General features: G+C 41.4%; 1 protein-coding gene and 2 long non-coding RNA genes across 12 annotated transcripts in view; 1 reads left to right on the forward strand and 2 right to left on the reverse strand.

Moving 5' to 3' along the window:
• NFIB (nuclear factor I B) overlaps positions 1 to 23,373 on the forward strand; it is a 427,846-nt gene that overhangs the window by 105,252 nt on the left and 299,221 nt on the right. The window lies entirely within an intron of this gene.
• On the reverse strand, positions 4,232 to 9,542 carry LOC130273868 (uncharacterized). Its single transcript, XR_008844154.1, has 3 exons — positions 8,972 to 9,542; positions 6,018 to 6,138; positions 4,232 to 5,388 (listed from the first exon to the last, which is right to left on the reverse strand). It is a non-coding gene; the product is annotated as an uncharacterized LOC130273868 (long non-coding RNA).
• LOC130273874 (uncharacterized) overlaps positions 16,076 to 23,373 on the reverse strand; it is a 119,330-nt gene continuing 112,032 nt past the window's right edge. For 6 of the 7 annotated variants that reach the window (XR_008844161.1, XR_008844162.1, XR_008844163.1 and 3 more), the window contains one exon: positions 18,199 to 23,236. This is a non-coding gene — a long non-coding RNA (uncharacterized LOC130273874). Of the gene's footprint in view, positions 16,167 to 18,198; positions 23,237 to 23,373 lie in introns of those variants that run through there. The other variant, XR_008844167.1, reaches the window with a different exon arrangement.

Here is a 23,373-nt window from a genome sequence, read left to right on the forward strand (position 1 = left end):
GCAGAGGTTTTAATAGACTGTATTAATAACTGTACAGTTGTGGTTGCAATGACTAGTGGAAGAGTAATCATGTTAGCCAGCTGTCATGTATCCTGCAGGGCTGTCAGTACTACTGTACATACTAGGTAGAGATCGACACTAAAAATTAAATAAATAATTTTCTGATGTGCACTAATATTTCTAAAGATTTATGGGTGAACAAGGAGAATTCTGCTTACACTGTATTTCTGGAACTTCCCCATACAGTTATATACATCAGTCATTTGGATTGGCTTTCGGCAATGTTCATCAATTCTTAAGTAATATGATAGATGAATGATGACAAGCTTATCCATTGCCTAAGCATTTTCACTATTTATACGCATGGTAACGCCTTTCTATTGCCATTCACTTTAAGGAATTATAAATGGGGAGTTCAGTAACTTTAAAGGGACACAGAAATGTATGATGCACTATAACATCCACGTGTTCTCAGGTAGAAGTATCAAAATATTTGGATAGTTAATAAAGCAAATGAGACCTTAGAGATAACATTCCAGGTGGTTACAAAGATTATAATATTGCATATTTTTTCTGAAACCGTTCATGTTTCTCATAATGTCTAAAGATATGTCTATTGTAATCAGCAAAATATACATTTTTATGTACTGTACTAGTATTTATAAAAATGCAACTTCGAATGGCATACACTATTTTTATTAGCATCATGTGTTTTTTAGGCTCATCTTTTAGAATACTCCTGTGTTTTTTTTTATTTTATAAACTTTTTCAGTAGAAATTAAGACCTTAATGCTATGTTCACACATCATAAAATACATCCGTAAAATAGAAATAAAATATGTCCGTATTTTTTATCTAATAATGGGGTCTTTGAAAGTCTATGGAAAAACGACCATCAGTGCACACATTAAAATACTAATATAAGCACAGACTGCCACTATCCATAGACTTTAATTGAACATAATGTTAGATTAAAAAAAATACTGCCACTTTTTATGCCTATTTTACTGCCGTTTTTTTATTTTTTATTTTACAGTGTATAAACCGACCCTGAAGATGAAACCAGTATCATTACTTATATTATTATTTTTAGAAGATTCAGACATTTTTTAGACTGTAAAATCTTTATACAAGACATTATTGAGAAGACAACATATCATCTATATCAGATCTGCAACATCCTTATACGATAGGGCTAACTTCACATCGTAAAATTTACCAACATATTTTATTTTACACATGCATTTTCATCTGTCATTTGCTGTAAAGAAAATTGCGGCAGTTTTTTTCTGATTATGGCAGAAATTTGTGTGCGTAAAATAAAATACATTGGTAAATACGTGTGAACTTACCCTAAGTGTATTGACCTTCTTGTTAGACAGGACCACCTCTTTAGAAAATTACATTTTTTTATAGCAGCTGCCAGTATGATTTTGCTGCCAAATGATTCAGGAAAAAACAGTATAACAGTATTTGGAGATGAACCAAAAAATAGATTTTTAATTATTTTTATATATATATAAATATATATATATATATATATATATATATATATATATATATACATAGATATATATATATATATATATATATTTATGAATTTTTTGATAAGAGAAATATTAGACATTCTAAAATAATTATACTAAAATTCTGGCATCTAAAGATTGATCGTGTGTCCTTTTTCCCTCATTCATGATTTTCATTTGTCAGTTTTTTTTTTTATTCTGTATTCTGAGCGAACGGCTACTTTTCCAACACAATCTTTAATTCTAGGTAAAACATGGTTCATTTTTTGGTGTAATATTGTAGGATTTGTGTACGGGAAAAACTTTCAATTTATAATGTCACATAACAAAATCCCAGTTAAAACAAATGGTGCTAAGACTCCTTTTTCCCCATTGACGACATTCAATTATCAGTTTTTTTTTTATGTATTCTGAGAGAATAGCAATTTTTCTAACACAACCTTACATTCAGCGTAAAAGATTAATTATGGCCCATTTTTGTGTAATATTGTAGGATTTGTGGACGGGAAAAACTTTCAATTTATATTGTCACATAAGAAAGCCCCTGTTAACCCCAATGATGCTGGGATTCACAGTGTTAATTATAATCCAATAGCTGTCCCAATACATTGATTCAAAGGGCTTTGGAAGCGTTTTTTCAAAATGAAAATGTAAGGTCTGGAAGCTCTATGAACTTTCACATAAACACTTGAATGTTTTGGTGCTCATAGCTGCTTCACCATCTGTGAAATGAGTACTCCATCCTCCACAGCTGAGAGTCTGTAGAGCAGCATCTGCAGCCTATTCACACAGTGCAGTCATTCTTGTACAGAGGCAAGCATGTTGACTAAGGCCATTTTCACACGGGCAATTTGTTGCTGTGGTGAGCAATTAATGCGCTATGGAATCAACATAAGAAAAACACAAAGCATTGTATCTATATGCCACCAAGCTCTTGTAGTCTGGTTTAGCTGGAACGTCTTCGTGTTACTTACAGCCTCATGTTCACCACCAATAATGAAGTAACAAAAATAAAACTGCACGTTCGGGAAGAGACCGAGATTTGTCTCCAAGCCCATTCAAGGGCATTCTTTACAGTTTACCAAAATGCTAAGCCCCCAATATATAAAACAAAAACATCATTGAAGAGCCCTGAGGCTGAAAAATGACCAGCAGCGTTCCCAAATGAAAAGCACTGCGGCCCATATAAAGGATAATGCATTCATCTGAGCGCTGATCCAAATAGTAATGGACATTGTGTGAAAATGTGCTAAGACTATTAAAGAATGTGTATATTTAAGTAATAGTATGGACTTTAGGAGATGTGACATCTAAAAACACAGATGGCATTACTCATTACCCACTTTTGCATATACAGTATATACCAGCAGACCAAACTTGGCGTTATATGAAGGATGGCATTTAAGAAAGACAGAGTAAAATGTACTGGATTATATGTAAAACATGTAAAACAAAAAGACACAGCATTGCTTGGGATTAACCCCATAAGGAAGATGACTTAGGCCTTAAGGACACAACATTTTATTAAATTTTATTTTTGTTTCAGACATTTCAGCAACCAAAACTTTTTTATTATAACATCTTCATTACTATTTGAGGCCTAGCTTTTTTTCTTTCTTTCTTTTTTGCAGGACAATGTAGATTTGTGCTTTTTTTTTTCATTGTTGGTTTTCACACATACAAATGAATCAATTTTTAACAGAGTTTTATGCAACAAAAAGACAAATTTTAGTCCTCAATGGTTCAATGGAAATAGTTGTATATAAATATTGAAACTCATCCAGTAAGTAGGTAAATTGAGAAAATTGTAATCCATTTAAACATATTATTACATTTGTTACATAAAATTACTATGTGGTAGCATTCATACAAATATGTAAATGTAACTTAGATAATAGATAGATAGATATTCCATTTCCTTTTAATACCAAACCGTTGGAATTTTTTACAGAACTCACTGTAGATGTGAATGGTAATAGTAAACTCACTTGCTGAATGGTAATAGTAAACCATCACATTTAAAATCTAGAAGGGTGTTAGTAGATATGGAAAGGATAAAGGCAGCTTCCCCAAAACATGAACTGAATAGAAGTTTTTATCCACAGCTTTTATTTAATGACTTTTCTTCGAAATATAGTTACATAGTAACTATATTTCGAAGAAAAGTATAATGATATAAATATCATTATATAGATCACATTGTATAGTGTTATTAAATAGCAGATATTAGCCCATTGGAGAACGGCAGGGGTTGGAAGCAGCTTATTGTGCCATGATGCAACTTAAGAAAGGCAGGCTAAACATGTCTTTTTAAGAATTTAAATGTTTATTTATATATATTTGCATCATGGCACAAGTATATTTTGGGTTGAAAGATGCTGTTCACCTCATCCTTTTATATATATATATATATATATATATATATATATATATATTTATATATGTATAGATATAATTAGTTTTTTTACTAAGCAAATATAAAACAGTTTTTAACAATTAAATCAGGGGTCTCAATCTCAATTGTCTGGGGGCCACTGGAGATAGAGGCTGCGTCCCTCACATATAATGCTCCCATCATGCGCCCCTCACATATAATGCCCCCATCATGCGCCCCTCACATATAATGCCCCCATCATGCACCTCTCACATATAATGCCCCCATCATGCGCCCCTCACATATAATGCCCCATCATACACCCCTCACATATAATGCCCCCATCATGCCCCCAGACAGGCCCCCAGATTGATATGACCCCCATCTGGTAGGGCTCCCCAGTAGGTACATAGGCCCCCAGATAGATATGACCCCCATGAGGTAGAGCTTCCAGGTAGGCATAGAGGCCCCAGATAGATATGATCCCCATCGCGGATGGGGTAATATCTATCTGGGGGCCTCTCTACCTTCTGGGGAGCCCTACCTGATGATCAGGTAGGGGTTCCCAATAGGTGTATAGGCCCCAGATAGATATTACCCCCGGCAGGTAGGGCTCCTATTTAAATAATTATGCCCCCTAAGAAGATAGGTTAGCCCCTGGTGATAAGCAGGTCCTCCTTTATTAGGCAAGTAATTAGGAAAGTTAAGTTTCACAGCTACAGTACTTACATCTCCCTGCTGCAGCCTAAAACGAGCCTTCTTTGTGGGGATGCACGCGTTAGGTGATGGGGATGCGGATGCGATGATGTCAAGAATCGCGCGCATCCCTCCAGTAAGGCTTGTTATAGGCTGCAGCAGGGAAATATAGGTACAGTAGCAGTGTGTGAATACGTGTGTGAAGTCTTCCGGCATTTAGTGCTGCTTGCCCGAAGCAGGGCTAAATTCCTGAAGAAATCACCTGCCCGGAGCCCTGAATTAAATAGTAAAAGGTAGTAAATTTATAACATGATATGTAACTTGCTTATTTTTATTTATTTAAATGATATACCATCAAACATTTCACAGTTACGATCTTGCATTTTCATTACCCTCAATGCTACGTCCATTCCTGACATTCTGTTTTTAGGGCTTGAATAAAATGCTAGTTTCTATGTAAAACCTATAAATTCTCGAAACAACTGTGCAGAAATTTCAGTTCCAAATGTGGAATACTAAAATGAATATAGAGTCTTGGCATGTACAGGATAACTTTAACTGTAGCATTTAGTCAGAATAAATGTCTGAGCATAAAACTTCCCTTTAGTATTTGGAACGTGAGTAAATTTTAATCAACCGTCTATCCAGCCCATCTCTTTTTATTATCGAAATAAAAGAAAACTGTCTTCAAATTGTAGGCAGCGCTCAGCAGACTCACAATTATCAACTCTCTTTGAAACTTCTCTTTGGAATTGTTGGCTCGATCCTCTTGGACAGACAAATTAACAACCTCTGACAATGGATAAATAAAATATAAGTAAGACATAGAAAATGTAGTGAGAAATAATAAATAATGTTCTACAATATTTAATTAATTTTTCATTACAAATAATAAAAAGCAGCAACCCCCATTCAGTCCTCAAATATAAAAAGACAATGGTGCAGTAGTGTTGAGCGGCATAGGCCATATTCGAATTCGTGATATTTTGCGAATACATGGACGAATATTCATCATATATTTGCTAAATTCGCACATTCGTAATATTCGCGTACATTTTCGCATATGCGAAAATTTACATAAGCTAAAATTCACATATGAGAAAATTAGCATATGCGAAAATTCATACGCCAGTCTCACACAGTAGTATTAGAGCCTTCTTTACACCACACAAGATGGAAGCAGAGAGGGATGATCACTGTGATGTGTACTGTGAAGAAAAAAAAAACTAATATTCATAATTGCGAATATATAGTGTTATATTCGCGAATATGCGATATTCGCGAATAAAATTCGAATTGTGAATATTCGCGAGCAACACTATGGTGCAGATGTCAAAAGAAACTGTTAAAGCACGCTCAAAATTATTTCATTGCTTCTTTGAATATTGGTGACATAGTCATATCTGTGAAGTCATCATTACCTTTATTAAAAGAACTGATGTCTGGTAGTTGACCTCTGTATCAATCCATTACTATGACTGAATTTCATAATTTTTTTAGCTTAAAGTATGAAATATTGACAATAATTAATTTTGCTGCCACCTGCAACATCAAATAGTCAGAATAAACACAATAACAGAAAAACATAACACTGTAATCATAACACGTATTGTCAGAAATCTCACAAATGGGCATGTACGTATGGAAGACACAGGTTCGTTAATTATTTCATTCTACCAAATCTAATTTATATTATATAAAAAAAAATCATACATGATGAATAGCCAGTAATCGAACCACAAGTGTGGACATCTTATAAAATAAGGCAAATAATAAATCATATTATTTAGAAACGTGTTACATTTCCAAGTTATATACATTTCCTTATAAAGCTAAGGTATAAATCCAAAACTTTGAAATATATAAAACTATTGTTATATGTCAGTAGAATTATATTACACAAATAAGTATACAGTAACAGGCTTTGGAAGATAAAATAGTCTAAAAACATCTATGCATGGCTGCTTTTATTTATGAAACATTTTGCATGTGAATATTTTAGATACGTTATATAACTGAACTTGTAAGTGCCAGGATTCTATCGCTCAAGCTTTATGAAAATGTTACATTTAGAAAATGTATACATTAAATTCATTCTAATCTCTGTACTTCTGAGGGGGATTATTAAAGTGTGTAAATTTTGCCAACTTGGTGAGGATAGTGAATGCCTTTATCTTGTATATGCAGAAGCGTTGGCGTTGATGCAGAGGAAAAAATTAGCAAAAAGTATGAAGCTTTAGAGTGCTACCTAAGATTTCATACGTTTTTGGCCACTACTGACAGATTTATTGATGGCTACATCATAAATAAAATATACAAATAAATGTCTACTTTTTATCATACTGTGATTTCCAACTCCACATTTGAAGCAAATTTTTTCTGAGGCAGTTCTAAATCACCTTCATAGACATATAGTTAAAGGAGTATTGTGTTACAAGCAATTATCACCTAGCTACTAGATTGGTGGGTATCCCCTGCTGTGATCCCCACCAATTGCTAGAATGGGGTATCCCAGTCACTCCCTCACTTTAACTGCAAGACCACTGCTAGGAGGAGATTGAATAAAATCAAGCATCCACCATGCCACTCTAGTTTAACTCTATGGAACTGATGAAAATAACTGACTACAGTTGAGTGTACATGGAATACCATTAAAATTTTAAGCTTAGATAGGTGATTTAGAACTGCATCAAACAAATGCCCTCAGACACCCACCAAACATTTTTCAGGGAGAGCACACTGTATAGATTTAACTTAAAGGGGTACTCCGGTGAAAACCTTTTTTCTTTTAAATCAACAGGTGGCAGAAAGTTAAACATATTTGTAAATTACTTCTATTCAAATTAAAAAATCTTAATCCTTCCTGTACTTATTAGCTGCTGAATACTACAGAGGAAATTCTTTTCTTTTTGGAATGCTCTCTGATGACATCACGAGCACAGTTCTCTCTGCTGACGTTATTATAATAATAATAATGCTTTATTTATTGTTGTCCTTAGTGGGATTTGAACCCAAGTCCCCATCACTGCAAGGCACCACTGAGCCACCATGCTGCCCTTAGCATACATCTGCTATGCATGGTTGCTAAAATGGACAGAGATGTCAGCAGAGAGCACTGTGCTCGTGATGTCATCAGTGTTCCAAAAAGAAAGGAATTTCCTCTGTAGCATTCAGCAGCTAATAACTACTGGAAGGATTAAGATTTTTTTAATAGAAGTAATTTACAAATATGTTTAACTTTCTGCCACCTGTTGATTTAAAAGAAAAAAGGTTGTCACCCGAGTACCCCTTTAATATTAAGATAGCATTTAGTAAGCGCCAAAGCTCACTCTAGTGGTGGCTGCAGGTAACCAATAGGTTATCATTTAGCCTGTGCTAACATTATAATAATTGTTGATGTGGCAAGAAGAAAGGGAGTTAAAAAGGAAATCAAAATGGTGTTATCCAGCTCATAAAATGTATCTGCTATTAACAGGATAGGGGAGAATTTTCTGATTATGGGGAGTCTGACCGCTGAGACCCCGAGACCCCGAGACCCAGAATGGGACTCAATTTTCCTTTTTGAGCACTCCAGCCTCCATATTCTGAGACATGCTTGTCTTGGTAGTGAAAGATCCCTTGGATAATCACTGGCCACAGCGGTGCCCCACCTTAGTTGGTGATTGGCTGTCACTGCCGAGACCAGTTCCTCTTGAAAGGTGAGGGCCAGAGCACTAAGCAGGAAGAGTCAGGCACTGTTCAGGAGATCACAGTGGTTCCAGCAGTCTGACAACCCACAATTATACACTTATCCCCTATCCTGTGAATAGGGGATATGTTTTTTGTCATAGGCCAGATGAAGCACTGATTTGTGAAAAACGGCTACCGTTGCCTGCTGTACTCCCCCTCACTGTCCCTCTCCTGTAACGCACTATGTGAGTATTGATCAATAAAGACAAGATTGAAGAAGGAGTTTTGGTGAGTTGCCAACTTTCATTTTTTATGTTATTTGGATATGTTTTTAAAAGCTGGATAACCCCTTTAAGGGATAGACATTCACTTAATGATCATTGAACTATGGTCCCTCAAGTTACAATATTAATCAGTTCCAGGACGACCATTGTATGTTGAAACCATTGTATGTTGAGACCATAACTTTATGGAAACCTGGTAATTGGTTCTGAAGCCCCAAAATGTCATCCAAAAACAGGTAAAAGTGAAGATGAAAGAAAACTAAGTAGATAACTAATATAAAGATAAAGCAAGTTTTATATATAAAAGTAAGAAAGATCTGCTGAAAGCTGTAAATCACTGTCTATGTCGAGGACAGGAGCTTCTTCAGGATCCTGTACAGTACACAAAGTTTCCCAAAAAATTTAAAATAGAGCCCCCTCACCTGGATCTGAAATGCTTGGCACAGGTAAAGAGTAGTATAGAACATGTAGTACCTCCCTGTACTGTAGGGGGCGGTACCAGACAGCCATTCAATGCATGTGCTTCAGGAATACAGGAGTTTTGGTAGCGAAATGTCCATTCCGATTGGTCGGTTCTTCCAGTCATTGACAAGTTTTGCAGATCTGGACTGTCTGTAGCATTGTATGTTGAGTCTAGTTTCAAGTTACAATGGTCTAGAAAAGACCATTGTATGTTGAAACTATTGTATGTTGAAGCCATTGTAAGTTGAGGGATCACTGTACTAGTAATACATACCAACTACTTATCTGGTCACCTTACTCAACAATTGAGACCTTTACGCCTTACTGTACAATTTTGCAAAGAACATGTATAAAATAAATTCTTAGTAACAGTAAATGTATTTTTTTTCCAGGTAATATATATATATATATATATATATATATATGTGTGTGTGTGTGTGTGTGTGTGTGTATGTGTGTATAGGGTGCTCACATTACATTTACAAGTCCCTCCTTACACAAAACTTAAAAGTAATTAATCTAACAGACACAGGGGTGTACATGGATGTCACGATGCCGGCTGGCAGGTAGTGGATCCTCTGTGCCAGAGAGGGATTGGCGTGGACCGTGCTAGTGGACCGGTTCTAAGCCACTACTGGTTTTCACCAGAGCCCGCCGCAAAGCGGGATGGTCTTGCTGCGGCGGTAGTGACCAGGTCGTATCCACTAGCAACGGCTCACCTCTCTGGCTGCTGAAGATAGGCGCGGTACAAGGGAGTAGGCAAAAGCAAGGTCGGACGTAGCAGAAGGTCGGGGCAGGCAGCAAGGATCGTAGTCAGGGGCAACGGCAGAAGGTCTGGAAACACAGGCAAGGAACACACAAGGAACGCTTTCACTGGCACTAAGGCAACAAGATCCGGCAAGGGAGTGCAGGGGAAGTGAGGTGATATAGGGAAGTGCACAGGTGAACACACTAATTGGGACCACTGCGCCAATCAGCGGCGCAGTGGCCCTTTAAATCGCAGAGACCCGGCGCGCGCGCGCCCTAGGGAGCGGGGCCGCGCGCGCCGGGACAGAACAGACGGAGAGCGAGTCAGGTAGGGGAGCCGGGGTGCGCATCGCGAGCGGGCGCTACCCGCATCGCGAATCGCATCCCGGCTGGCAGCGGAATCGCAGCGCCCCGGGTCAGAGGACGTGACCGGAGCGCTGCCGCGGGGAGAGTGAAGCGAGCGCTCCGGGGAGGAGCGGGGACCCGGAGCGCTCGGCGTAACAGTACCCCCCCCCTTGGGTCTCCCCCTCTTCTTAGAGCCTGAGAACCTGAGGAGCAGACTTTTGTCTAGGATGTTGTCCTCAGGTTCCCAGGATCTCTCTTCAGGACCACAACCCTCCCAGTCCACTAAAAAAAAATTTTTCCCTCTGACCTTTTTGGCAGCTAAAATTTCTTTGACCGAGAAGATGTCCGAGGAGCCAGAAACAGGAGTGGGAGGAACAGATTTGGGAGAAAAACGGTTGAGGATGAGTGGTTTGAGAAGAGAGACGTGAAAGGCATTAGGGATACGAAGAGAGGGGGGAAGAAGAAGTTTATAAGAGACAGGATTAATTTGAGACAAAATTTTGAAAGGACCAAGATAGCGTGGTCCCAACTTGTAGCTAGGGACACGGAAGCGGACATATTTAGCGGAGAGCCATACCTTGTCTCCAGGGGAAAAAACGGGGGGAGCTCTTCTTTTCTTATCCGCGAACTTCTTCATGCGTGATGAAGCCTGTAAGAGAGAATTTTGGGTCTCTCTCCATATGATGGAAAGGTCACGAGAAATTTCATCCACAGCGGGCAGACCAGAGGGCAAGGGAGTAGGGAGGGGGGGAAGAGGGTGACGGCCGTACACCACGAAAAATGGGGATTTGGAGGAAGACTCAGAGACCCTGAAGTTATACGAGAATTCGGCCCATGGGAGGAGATCTGCCCAGTCATCCTGACGGGAGGAAACAAAATGTCGCAAATAATCACCCAGGATCTGGTTAATCCTTTCTACTTGTCCATTGGACTGGGGATGATATGCAGAAGAAAAATTTAATTTAATCTTGAGTTGTTTACAGAGAGCCCTCCAGAATTTAGACACGAATTGGACGCCTCTATCCGAGACGATCTGCGTAGGCAACCCGTGAAGACGAAAAATGTGTACAAAAAATTGTTTAGCCAACTGAGGCGCAGAAGGAAGACCAGGAAGAGGGATGAAATGTGCCATTTTGGAGAATCGATCAACGACCACCCAAATAACAGTGTTGCCACGGGAAGGGGGTAAATCAGTAATAAAATCCATACCAATCAGAGACCAAGGCTGTTCGGGGACAGGCAGAGGATGAAGAAAACCAGCGGGCTTCTGGCGAGGAGTCTTATCCCGGGCACAGATAGTGCAGGCTCGCACAAAGTCCACAACATCCGTCTCCAGAGTCGGCCACCAATAGAAGCGGGAGATGAGTTGCACAGATTTCTTGATACCCGCATGACCTGCGAGATGGGAGGAGTGACCCCATTTGAGGATTCCGAGGCGTTGGCGAGGAGAAACAAAGGTCTTTCCTGGAGGAGTCTGCCTGATGGAGGCAGGAGAAGTGGAGATCAGGCAGTCAGGTGGAATGATGTGTTGCGGAGAGAGTTCAACTTCTGAGGCATCCGAGGAACGAGAGAGAGCATCGGCCCTAATGTTCTTATCGGCAGGACGAAAGTGAATCTCAAAATTAAATCGGGCAAAGAACAGAGACCACCGGGCCTGGCGAGGATTCAGCCGTTGGGCAGACTGGAGGTAGGAGAGGTTCTTGTGGTCGGTGTAGATAATAACAGGAGAACTTGATCCCTCCAGCAGATGCCTCCATTCCTCAAGTGCTAATTTAATGGCTAGAAGCTCTCGATCCCCGATGGAGTAGTTCCTCTCCGCTGGAGAGAAGGTCCTAGAGAAAAAACCACAAGTGACAGCATGCCCGGAAGAATTTTTTTGTAGAAGAACAGCTCCAGCTCCCACTGAGGAGGCATCAACCTCCAATAGGAAGGGTTTGGAAGGGTCAGGTCTGGAGAGGACGGGAGCCGAAGAAAAGGCAGACTTGAGTCGTTTAAAGGCGTCTTCTGCTTGAGGAGGCCAGGACTTGGGATCAGCATTTTTTTTGGTTAAAGCCACGATAGGAGCCACAATGGTAGAAAAATGTGGAATAAATTGCCTGTAATAATTGGCGAACCCCAAAAAGCGTTGGATAGCACGGAGTCCGGAGGGGCGTGGCCAATCTAAGACGGCAGAGAGTTTGTCTGGATCCATCTGTAGTCCCTGGCCAGAGACCAAATATCCTAGAAAAGGAAGAGATTGGCATTCAAACAGACATTTCTCAATTTTGGCATAGAGTTGGTTGTCACGAAGTCTCTGAAGAACCATACGGACATGCTGGCGGTGTTCTTCTAGATTGGCAGAAAAAATTAGGATATCGTCCAGATATACAACAACACAGGAGTATAACAAATCACGAAAAATTTCATTGACAAAGTCTTGGAAGACGGCAGGGGCGTTGCACAGTCCAAAGGGCATGACCAGATACTCAAAGTGTCCATCTCTGGTGTTAAATGCCGTTTTCCACTCGTCCCCCTCTCTGATGCGGATGAGGTTATAGGCGCCTCTTAAGTCCAATTTAGTGAAGATGTGGGCACCTTGGAGGCGATCAAAGAGTTCAGAGATGAGGGGTAAGGGGTAGCGGTTCTTAACCGTGATTTTATTAAGACCGCGGTAGTCAATGCAAGGACGTAGGGAGCCATCTTTTTTAGACACAAAGAAAAATCCGGCTCCGGCAGGAGAGGAGGATTTACGGATAAAGCCCTTTTTTAGATTCTCCTGGACGTATTCGGACATGGCAAGAGTCTCTGGGGCAGAGAGAGGATAAATTCTGCCCCGGGGTGGAGTAGTGCCCGGGAGGAGGTCGATAGGGCAATCATAAGGCCTGTGAGGAGGTAGAGTCTCAGCTTGTTTTTTGCAGAAAACATCCGCGAAGTCCATATAGGCCTTAGGGAGACCGGTTACTGGAGGAACCACAGAGTTACGGCAAGGGTTACTGGGAACCGGTTTTAGACAGTTCTTGGAACAAGAGGACCACCAACTCTTGATCTCCCCAGTGGACCAATCCAGGGTAGGGGAATGAAGTTGAAGCCAGGGAAGTCCAAGGAGAATTTCCGAGGTGCAATTGGGGAGGACCAAAAGTTCAATCCTCTCATGATGAGATCCGATGCTCATAAGAAGGGGCTCCGTGCGGAAACGTATGGTACAGTCCAATCTTTCATTATTTACACAATTGATGTAGAGGGGTCTGGCGAGACTGGTCACCGGGATGTTGAACCTGTTGACGAGAGAGGCCAAAATAAAATTTCCTGCAGATCCTGAGTCCAAGAAGGCCACTGTAGAGAAGGAGAAGGCAGGGGCAGACATCCGCACAGGCACAGTAAGACGTGGAGAAGCAGAGTAGACATCAAGGACTGTCTCATTATTGTGCGGAGTCAGCGTACGTCTTTCCAGGCGGGGAGGACGGATAGGACAATCTCTTAGGAAGTGTTCGGTACTAGCACAGTACAGGCAGAGGTTCTCCATACGGCGTCGTGTCCTCTCTTGAGGTGTCAGGCGAGACCGGTCGACCTGCATAGCCTCCACGGCGGGAGGCACAGGAACAGATTGCAGGGGACCAGAGGAGAGAGGAGCCGAGTAGGAGAAACGCCTCGTGCGAACAGAGTCCATATCTTGGCGGAGTTCCTGACGCCTTTCGGAAAAACGCATGTCAATGCGAGTGGCTAGGTGAATAAGTTCATGTAGATTAGCAGGAATTTCTCGTGCGGCCAGAACATCTTTAATGTTGCTGGATAGGCCTTTTTTGAAGGTCGCGCAGAGGGCCTCATTATTCCAGGACAATTCTGAAGCAAGAGTACGGAATTGTACGGCATACTCGCCAACGGAAGAATTACCCTGGACCAGGTTCAACAGGGCAGTCTCAGCAGAAGAGGCTCGGGCAGGTTCCTCAAAGACACTTCGGATTTCCGAGAAGAAGGAGTGTACAGAGGCAGTGACGGGGTCATTGCGGTCCCAGAGCGGTGTGGCCCATGACAGGGCTTTTCCGGACAGAAGGCTGACTACGAAAGCCACCTTAGACCTTTCAGTGGGAAACAGGTCCGACATCATCTCCAGATGCAGGGAACATTGGGAAAGAAAGCCACGGCAAAACTTAGAGTCCCCATCAAATTTATCCGGCAAGGATAAGCGTATCCCAGGAGCGGCCACTCGCTGCGGAGGAGGTGCAGGAGCTGGCGGAGGAGATGACTGCTGAAGCTGTGGTAGTAACTGTTGTAGCATAACGGTCAGTTGAGACAGCTGTTGGCCTTGTTGCGCTATCTGTTGTGACTGCTGGGCGACCACCGTGGTGAGGTCAGCGACAACTGGCAGAGGAACTTCAGCGGGATCCATGGCCGGATCTACTGTCACGATGCCGGCTGGCAGGTAGTGGATCCTCTGTGCCAGAGAGGGATTGGCGTGGACCGTGCTAGTGGACCGGTTCTAAGCCACTACTGGTTTTCACCAGAGCCCGCCGCAAAGCGGGATGGTCTTGCTGCGGCGGTAGTGACCAGGTCGTATCCACTAGCAACGGCTCACCTCTCTGGCTGCTGAAGATAGGCGCGGTACAAGGGAGTAGGCAAAAGCAAGGTCGGACGTAGCAGAAGGTCGGGGCAGGCAGCAAGGATCGTAGTCAGGGGCAACGGCAGAAGGTCTGGAAACACAGGCAAGGAACACACAAGGAACGCTTTCACTGGCACTAAGGCAACAAGATCCGGCAAGGGAGTGCAGGGGAAGTGAGGTGATATAGGGAAGTGCACAGGTGAACACACTAATTGGGACCACTGCGCCAATCAGCGGCGCAGTGGCCCTTTAAATCGCAGAGACCCGGCGCGCGCGCGCCCTAGGGAGCGGGGCCGCGCGCGCCGGGACAGAACAGACGGAGAGCGAGTCAGGTAGGGGAGCCGGGGTGCGCATCGCGAGCGGGCGCTACCCGCATCGCGAATCGCATCCCGGCTGGCAGCGGAATCGCAGCGCCCCGGGTCAGAGGACGTGACCGGAGCGCTGCCGCGGGGAGAGTGAAGCGAGCGCTCCGGGGAGGAGCGGGGACCCGGAGCGCTCGGCGTAACAATGGACATGACCCAGTAAATGCTAACCTTTGGCAGAACTCTGCAGTACTATTGGAGTTAGGCTATAAACCAACTCAGATTTCTATTAGTATTACTCTGATGGATGTCTAGCAGATATATTTGTATCTATTAAATGGCAAATATATTGATTACTAATTTCAGTAAACAGTGTACAATGAATACAGATTATTTGGGGGGGGGGGGATATGCACAGATTTTGACTTTATTCTGGAAATGCATTTACATTACTGTGACAAATAGTAAAGGAAAATGAAGGACACCCACACAACACTGCATTCAGCAACATAAAGATAGTGGGTGGTGGGAGGCAAGGCAGAGAATGCTTAAATAGAAATAATGGGTGCAGGGCTTCAATAGATACATGTACCTGCCAAAACTACATTTGAAAATCTGTTTGAATTTCTCTTCAAAAAAGAAAAACACATTAAAGTGAATGTCCAGCTGATACTGAAAAAATTAGGGAACCACACACTTTTTTTATTTATAAAAAAAATAAATAAACGCATAGGGTACCCCCTATTTTCAGTATCAGCCAGATACCAACCAAGCAGCAACAGCCTGCCGTTACCAGGGTGGGCGAGGACCATTGTTACTGGCCTTCCCCAGCCTAAATAACGCCAGCCTGTTACCGCCTAGGCCCAGGAGCTCCATTTTTGACGCTCCTGGCATCTGGGAACCGGCTCTTCCCGGCACCCCTGTGGCGGTGGGTACCGGGGTAATAATTGGGGGTTAGCATTAGCTGTTTTTGGGGCTAACGCTTAATGAATTCTGTCTATAAGACAGCTTCCACTACTAACCCTGAAAATGCCATTATAAAAAACACGGACACATTGAAAAAAATGTTATTCAAAATAAATCACTCCCCCACAGCCCTCTTTAACTATTTTATTGAAATTTAAAAAAAACGCTGGTCATCATCGCAGTCCATCGAATCTGACGTAGTCCTCCGCATTCACGTATCTGAAATGAGAAGAAAAGAAAAACAAGAAATATGGGTTAGTATATTTTTTGTGCTCTCCCCTGGGAAGAGCGCACATAATGCAGCGTGTTCATAAACAGGGAGCCTCCAATTGTTGCTAAACTACAACTCCCATCATGGGGGGCTGTAATTAAGAAACAGCTGGAAGCACCCTGGTTGCAAAACACTGAGAGTTTGTTACTTAACTCAGTGTTTCCCAACCCGTGCGCCTCCAGCTGTTGCCAAACTACAACTCCCAGCATATACAGTTTGTCAGTGCATGCTGGGAGTTATAGTTTTGCAACAGCTGGAGGAACACAGGTAGGGAAACACTGAGTTAGGAAATAGACAATGTTTCACAACCAGTGCGCCTCCAGTTTTTGCAAAACTACAACTCCCGGCATGCCCAGCCATTCCAGACATGCTGGGAGTTGTACTTTTGGAACATCTGGCCCTTCAGATGTTGCCTAACTACAACTCCCAGCATGCTTGGGCAGTCTGGGCATGCTTGGAGTTGAAGTTTTGCAACATCTGGAGGGCTACAGTTTGGACACCACTACTTAGCGGTCTCCCAACTGTTCTCCTCCAGTTGTTGCAAAACTACAACTCCCAGCATGCCCTTCAGCTGTCTGAGCATGCTGGGAGTTGTAGTTTTGCAACAACTGGAGGCACACTGGTTGGGAAACTCAGTGTTTTCCAACCTGTGTGCCTCCAGCTGTTGCAAAACTTCAACTTCAAGCATGCCCAGACTGCACAGGCATGCTGGAAGTTGTAGTTCGGCAACATCTGAAGGGCCAGATGTTACAGAAATACAGCTCCCAGCATGCCTGGACTGTCTGGGAATTTTGAGAGTTGTAGTTTTACAACATCTGGAAGAGCACAGATTGGAGACCACTGCACAGTGGTGTCCATACTGTGGCCCTCCAGATGTTGCAAAGCTACAACTCCCAGCATGCCCAGACAGCCAAAGTCCTATCAATGCAAAAATGGTACCATTAAAAACTTCAGATCACGGCACAAAAAATGAGCCCTCATTTTTATAGGGGTCAGAAGATGACAATTTTAAATGTATTAATTTTCCTGCATGAAGTTATGATTTTTTCCAGAAGTACGACAAAATCAAACCTATATAAGTAGGGTATCATTTTAACCGTATGAACCTACAGAAAAAAGATAAGGTGTCATTTTTACCGAAAAATGTACTACGTAGAAACGAAAGCCCCCAAAAGATACAAAACAGCGTTTTTTTTTTTCAATTTTGTCTCACAATTATTTTTTTTTCTGTTTCACCGTAGATTATTGGGCAAAATGACTGACATCATTACAAAGTAGAATTGGTGGCACAAAAAATAAGCCATCATATGGATTTTTAGGTGCAAAATTGAAAGAGTTATGATTTTTTTAAAGGCAAGGAGCAAAAAACTAAAATGCAAAAACGGAAAACCCCCCGGACCTTAAAGGGGTACTCCGCCCCTGGCATCTTATCCCCTATCCAAAGGATAGGGGATAAGATGTTAGATCACCGTGGTCCCGCTGCTGGGGACCCCGGGGATCGCCGCTGCGGCACCCCGCCATCATTACTGCGCAGAGTGAGTTCGCTCTGTGCATAATGACGGGCGATACAGGGGCTGGAGCAGCGTGATGTCATGGCTCCGCCCCTCATGACATCACGGCCCGTTCCCTTGATGAAAGTCTATGGCAGGGGGCGTGACGACCGCCACGCCCCCTCCCATAGACTTGTATTGAGGGGGCGGGCCGTGACAACACGAGGGGCGGAGCTATGACGTAACGATGCTCCGGCCCCTGTATTGCCCGTCATTACGTGCAGAGTGATCTCACTCTGCGCAGTAATGATAGCGGGGTGCTACAGCGGCGATCCCCGGGGTCCCCAGCAGCGGGACCCCGGCGATCTGACATCTTATCCCTTATCCTTTGGATAGGGGATAAGATGTCTAGGGGCGGAGTACCCCTTTAAGGGGTTAATTTTCTGGCACCAGTTGATTTTAAAAAAATATGTTTTCCGCTGGAGTACCCCTTTAATGCCAGTCTTGCATTAACCCGTTAACAACAATGGACGTAAATGAACGTCATGGTGCCGTGGTACTTAACTCACCATGACGTACATGTACGCTCCGTCATGACCACGAGCATCGGACCGGTGCTTGCGTCATGCGTGACAGTTCCCGGCTGCTATCAGCGGGGGTCCCCAGCAGAGGGAACCCTGCGATCAGACATCTTATCCCCTATCCTTGGATAGGGGATAAGATGTCTAGGGCGGAGTATCCCTTTAAGGCTTCCTTTGGCAGCCCTTAGCAATCGAGCACAGATTTCATGGATCAATGTAATGCAAAAGCATTACAATGATCTATGTAAGCCATCTAATTATAGCTTATGATAGGCCCCTAGGAAGGGCCAAAAAGTGTGTGAAAAAAGTAAAAAATTGTTTATAATAATATTTAAAAAATCCCTCCCCTAATAAAAATTCTAATCACTTTTCTAATTTTTTTAATAAAACACTGTACAAAAAAAAATACACATATTTGGTATCATCACGTGTTTAATTGTCCAAACTATTAGATTATTATGTTTCTGATCCTGCATGGTGATCAGCGTAAACGCCAAAAAAAATTCCAAATCGCCAAAATTACAAATTTTGGTTACATTCAATTAAAAGCCAGAACCACACAAAAGTGGTACCGTTAAAAACTACAGATCATGCCGCAAAAAGCAAGCCCTAATACAGCTACATAGGTGGAAAAAATAAGTCATATAGGTGGGAACATGGTAACGAACAAAGTTTTATTTTTTCCTTTTTCATGTTTTCAATGTTTTTTAACCATAAAACGAAACAAAAATTAATTAAGTTTGGTATCATTGTAATCATACTGACTCATACATTAAACCACTAAGGACTCAATTTGGACCTTTATTTTTACGTTTTCATTTTTTCCTCCTTACTTTCTAAAAATCATAACTCTTTTATATTTTCATCCACAGACTAGTATGAGGGCTTGTTTTATGCGCGACCAGTTGTTCTTTGTAATGACATCACTTTTTACCATAAAATGTATGGCGCAACCCAAAAAAATACTATTTGTGTGCGGAAATTGATAAGAAAACTGCAATTTTGCCAATTTTGAAAGGTTTTGTTTTCATGCTGTACACTTTATAGTAAAATAGACCCATTTTCTTTATTCTGTAGGTCAATACGATTAATGATACCCATAATTACATTGTTTTCTATGATTATACCGCTTAAAAAAAAATCACAAGCTTTTTAACCAAATTAGTGCACTTTAAATTCCTCTATTTTGCTGAACTCTAACTTTTTCATTTTTACGTATAAGCAGCGGTATGAGTGCTCAATTTTTGTGCTGTGTTGTGTAATTTTTTTTATGCCACATTTGCATATATAAAACTTTAAAAAAAAAAATTATCAATTTTATTTGGATCAATAAAATTTTTTTGCAATTTTGGACTTTTTTTTTCCGTTCACGCCGTTCACCGTACGGGATAATTAACTTGGATAATTAACATTATATTTTAATAGTTTGGATATTTACACACGTGGCGGTACCAAATATGTTTATGGGGAAAAAAATTCACCCTTTTTGGAGGTAAAATGGGGAAAACTGACAATTTACATTTTTATTGCGGGAGGGGATTTTTCTAATTTTTTTGTTTTATTTTTTACTTTTTTTTACTTCTATCTTTACACTTTAATAGTCCCCATAGCGAACTATTTATAGCAATCTTTTGATTGCTAATACTGTTCAGCGCTATAGGGCATAGCACTGATCAGTATTATCGGCTATCTTTTGCTCTGGTTTGCTCGATCTCAGACCAGAGCAGAAGACGCTGGGAGATGAGGGGACCTACACTGCCATTACAGATGATCCGATCGCTGCAGCAGCGCTGCGGGCGATCCGATCATGGATTTTTCTGACCGCACTCCCGGAGATGCCGTGATCTGCATTGATCACAGCATCTGAGGGGTTAATGGCAGACATCCGCGCGATCACGGATGTGCGCGATTACTGGCGGATCCCTAGCTGCTATTAGCAGCTGGGAACTGCCGCACATGACCCGTGCATCGCTACGATGTAAAGGATGTAAATGTACGTCATGATGCGTTAAGTACCACCTCACCAGGACGTACATTTACGCCCTGCGTCGTTAAGGGGTTAAAGATAGCATGTTAGATTTACCATATTTTGAACACAATAAAAACGATCGCCCTACAAAATTGTGCAATTCCATATTTTTTTCAATTTTCCCCTACATATAATTTTTTGGGGGCTTCGTAACACATTTTATGATAAAAAAATAAGTATATTAGTGGAAAGTACAACATGTCACACAGAAAATAAGCCCTAATACAACTTTGTTAGTTAAAAAATAAAAAATATATGGGTTTTAGAAGGTAAGGAGGAACAAAACGTGAGCCGGAAAAAAAATTGCTGGGTCATGAGGGGGTTAAAAGAGGCAAATACTGGGTAAAAAATAATCGTTACTCACCTCCCCGATCACTCACTGTTGCCATTTTAGCATCCACCAAGTCCCGCTAATCTCCTCTTCCTGTTCTCATCTCAACACACAGGTAATGGAAGGAAATGCTATCTGCACAGTGGTGACCGAACTTAGTCAGTGTTTGGCTAGGTGGACTTTTTTTGTGTGTCAAGAGAGAACATGATTCTTGAAGATTAGAAGGGGCCCGGGCAGCCTTGAAAGAGCAGTGGGGCATTGGAATGGTGAGGAATGCTTATCTTATTCTCACCCTCCCAGTTTTCGCCTTTTAATATAAAAGCTATGCCAATAGACAAGCCATTTAAGGACTGTTAAGCTCTGCCTAGTTAAGCTCTGCCTAGTGAAATACTGCTAAAGCTCCCATAAACATAAATAAATTAATTAATGAATGAATTAATTAAAATATTTATTTATTTTTTTAAAGTCTACCAACCCGCTGATTTTGGCAGGACAAGATGATTGTCTCATGTGTAAGGGGGGCTCCCAATATTTCCCCAAAAAGATAATGTTGATGATCCTTTTGTTCTCAAAGATAAGCTGCCACCAGAACAGTCTAGCAGCAGCTTACCCCCCATTCAAAAGATGCCAAGCCAATTGTTCATGTGTATGGGGAGAGATCAGGAGAGACATCTGTCAGCTAAATAAATGACTACAGCTATCACATACGTATGCATATTCAGTAGATAACACATTTGAGGGAGAATATGTACAGTGGGGCAAAAAAGTATTTAGTCCACCACCAAGTTCTCCCACTTAAAAAGATGAGAGAGGCCTGTAATTTTCATCATAGGTATACCTCAACTATGAGAGACATAATGAGAAAAAAATCCATAAAATCACATTGTCTAATTTTTTAAGAATTTATTTGCAAATTATGGTGGAAAATAAGTATCTGGTTAATAACAAAAGTTCATTGCAATACTTTGTTATATACCCTTTGTTGGCAATGAGAGAGGTCAAACGTTTTCTGTAAGTCATCACAAGTTTTCACACACTGTTGCTGGTATTTTGGCCTATTCCTCCCTGCAGATCTCCTCTGGAGAAGTGATGTTTTGGGGCTGTCACTGGGCAACACGGACTTTCAAATCCCTAGAAAGGTTTTCTATGGGGTTGAGATCTGAAAACTGGCTAGGCCACTCCAGGACCTTGAAATGCTTCTTACGAAGCCACTCCTTTGTTGCCTGGGTGGTGTGTTTGTGATCATTGTCATGCTGAAAGACCCAGCCATGCTCCATCTTCAATGCCCTTGCTGATGGAAGGAAGATTTAACTCAAAATCCCACGATACATGGCCCCATTGATTCTTTCCTTTACATGGATCAGTCGTCCTGGTCCCTTAGCAGAAAAACAGCCCCAAAGCATGATGTTTCCACCCCATGCTTCACAGTAGGTATGGTGTTCTTTGGATGAAACTCCAAACTCGACGAGTTGAGTTTTTACCACAAAGTTCTACTTTGGTTTCATCTTGACCATATTACAATCTTGACCATATTACAATCTCCCAATACGCTTCTGGATCATCCAAATGCTCTCTAGCAAACTTGGGGCGGGCCCGGACATGTACTGGCATAACCAGGGGGACACGTCTGGCACTGCATGATTTGAGTCCATGGCGGTGTAGTGTGTTACTGATGGTAGCCTTTTTTACTTTGGTCTTGTGATCATTTTGATGCCACAGGGTTAGACCCAGATCGAGGGAGATTATCAGTGGTCTTGTATGTCTTTCATTTTCTGATAATTGCACCCACAGTTGATTTCTTCACACCAAGCTGCTTGCCTATTGCAGATTCAGTCTTCCCAGCCTGGCACAGGTCTACAAATTTGTTTCTGGTGTCCTTTGACAGCTCTTTGTCTTGGCCATGGTGGAGTTTGGAGTGTGACTGTTTGAGGATGTGAACAGGTGTCTTTTATATTAATAACACGTTCAACTGAAATATTATTTACATACGGCCTGTAGGTTATTGGGGCCAAAAGCTGTAAGATAAACAGTTGTTGGTTTGACAGCTATCTAATGTGTAAGAGAATCAAAACAGTTGACCATCTTGTGTCTTTACTCTGCCCTAACAATGTGATGTCTGTGGCCAGTGTCTGACTATAGGAAATGTTTACACATCAAGATGTGGAAACTACTTGAGAATACATACATTAATATTGCTCTAGCCCTATACAATAGTCATCAACATTCAAATTGCTTTCTGTCCTATTTAGCCTCTGAAATATAGTAATATAATAATTATTTATTTGATAAATTATATAGCATTAACATATTTCACATTGATGTATACAGAAAACAGTCACTCAAATCAGTCTAAATATCATTCATTAGCATTAAGCTTACTCTATATTGTAATTAAAATTGCAGGAATATGTTCATTTATCTGACTGTAGTTTGAGTTATCTGTGCAGTGTTGAAAAATTCAGACACTTTCTACCAATATATATCAGAAATGTATTGTAAGCAGCCATCTGGAAGTTCTGTCCATAACATAACCCCATTAGAGTTTAATCTCGGCATAAATTACAGATTGTATTCATCCGTATCCAGTCTGGAAAAAAAAATACACAGAAAGCGCATGTAGTAATATATTTCTTATACCTAAGAAAAATATATTTTATATTTTTTACGCTAACTTTGCACTATTCAAATTGACCAGATAAATAAATAATAATGAAAGACTCGAAA

This window comes from Hyla sarda, chromosome 1, assembly GCF_029499605.1.
Source record: "Hyla sarda isolate aHylSar1 chromosome 1, aHylSar1.hap1, whole genome shotgun sequence".
In the NCBI taxonomy this organism is placed as follows: Eukaryota; Metazoa; Chordata; class Amphibia; order Anura; family Hylidae; genus Hyla; species Hyla sarda.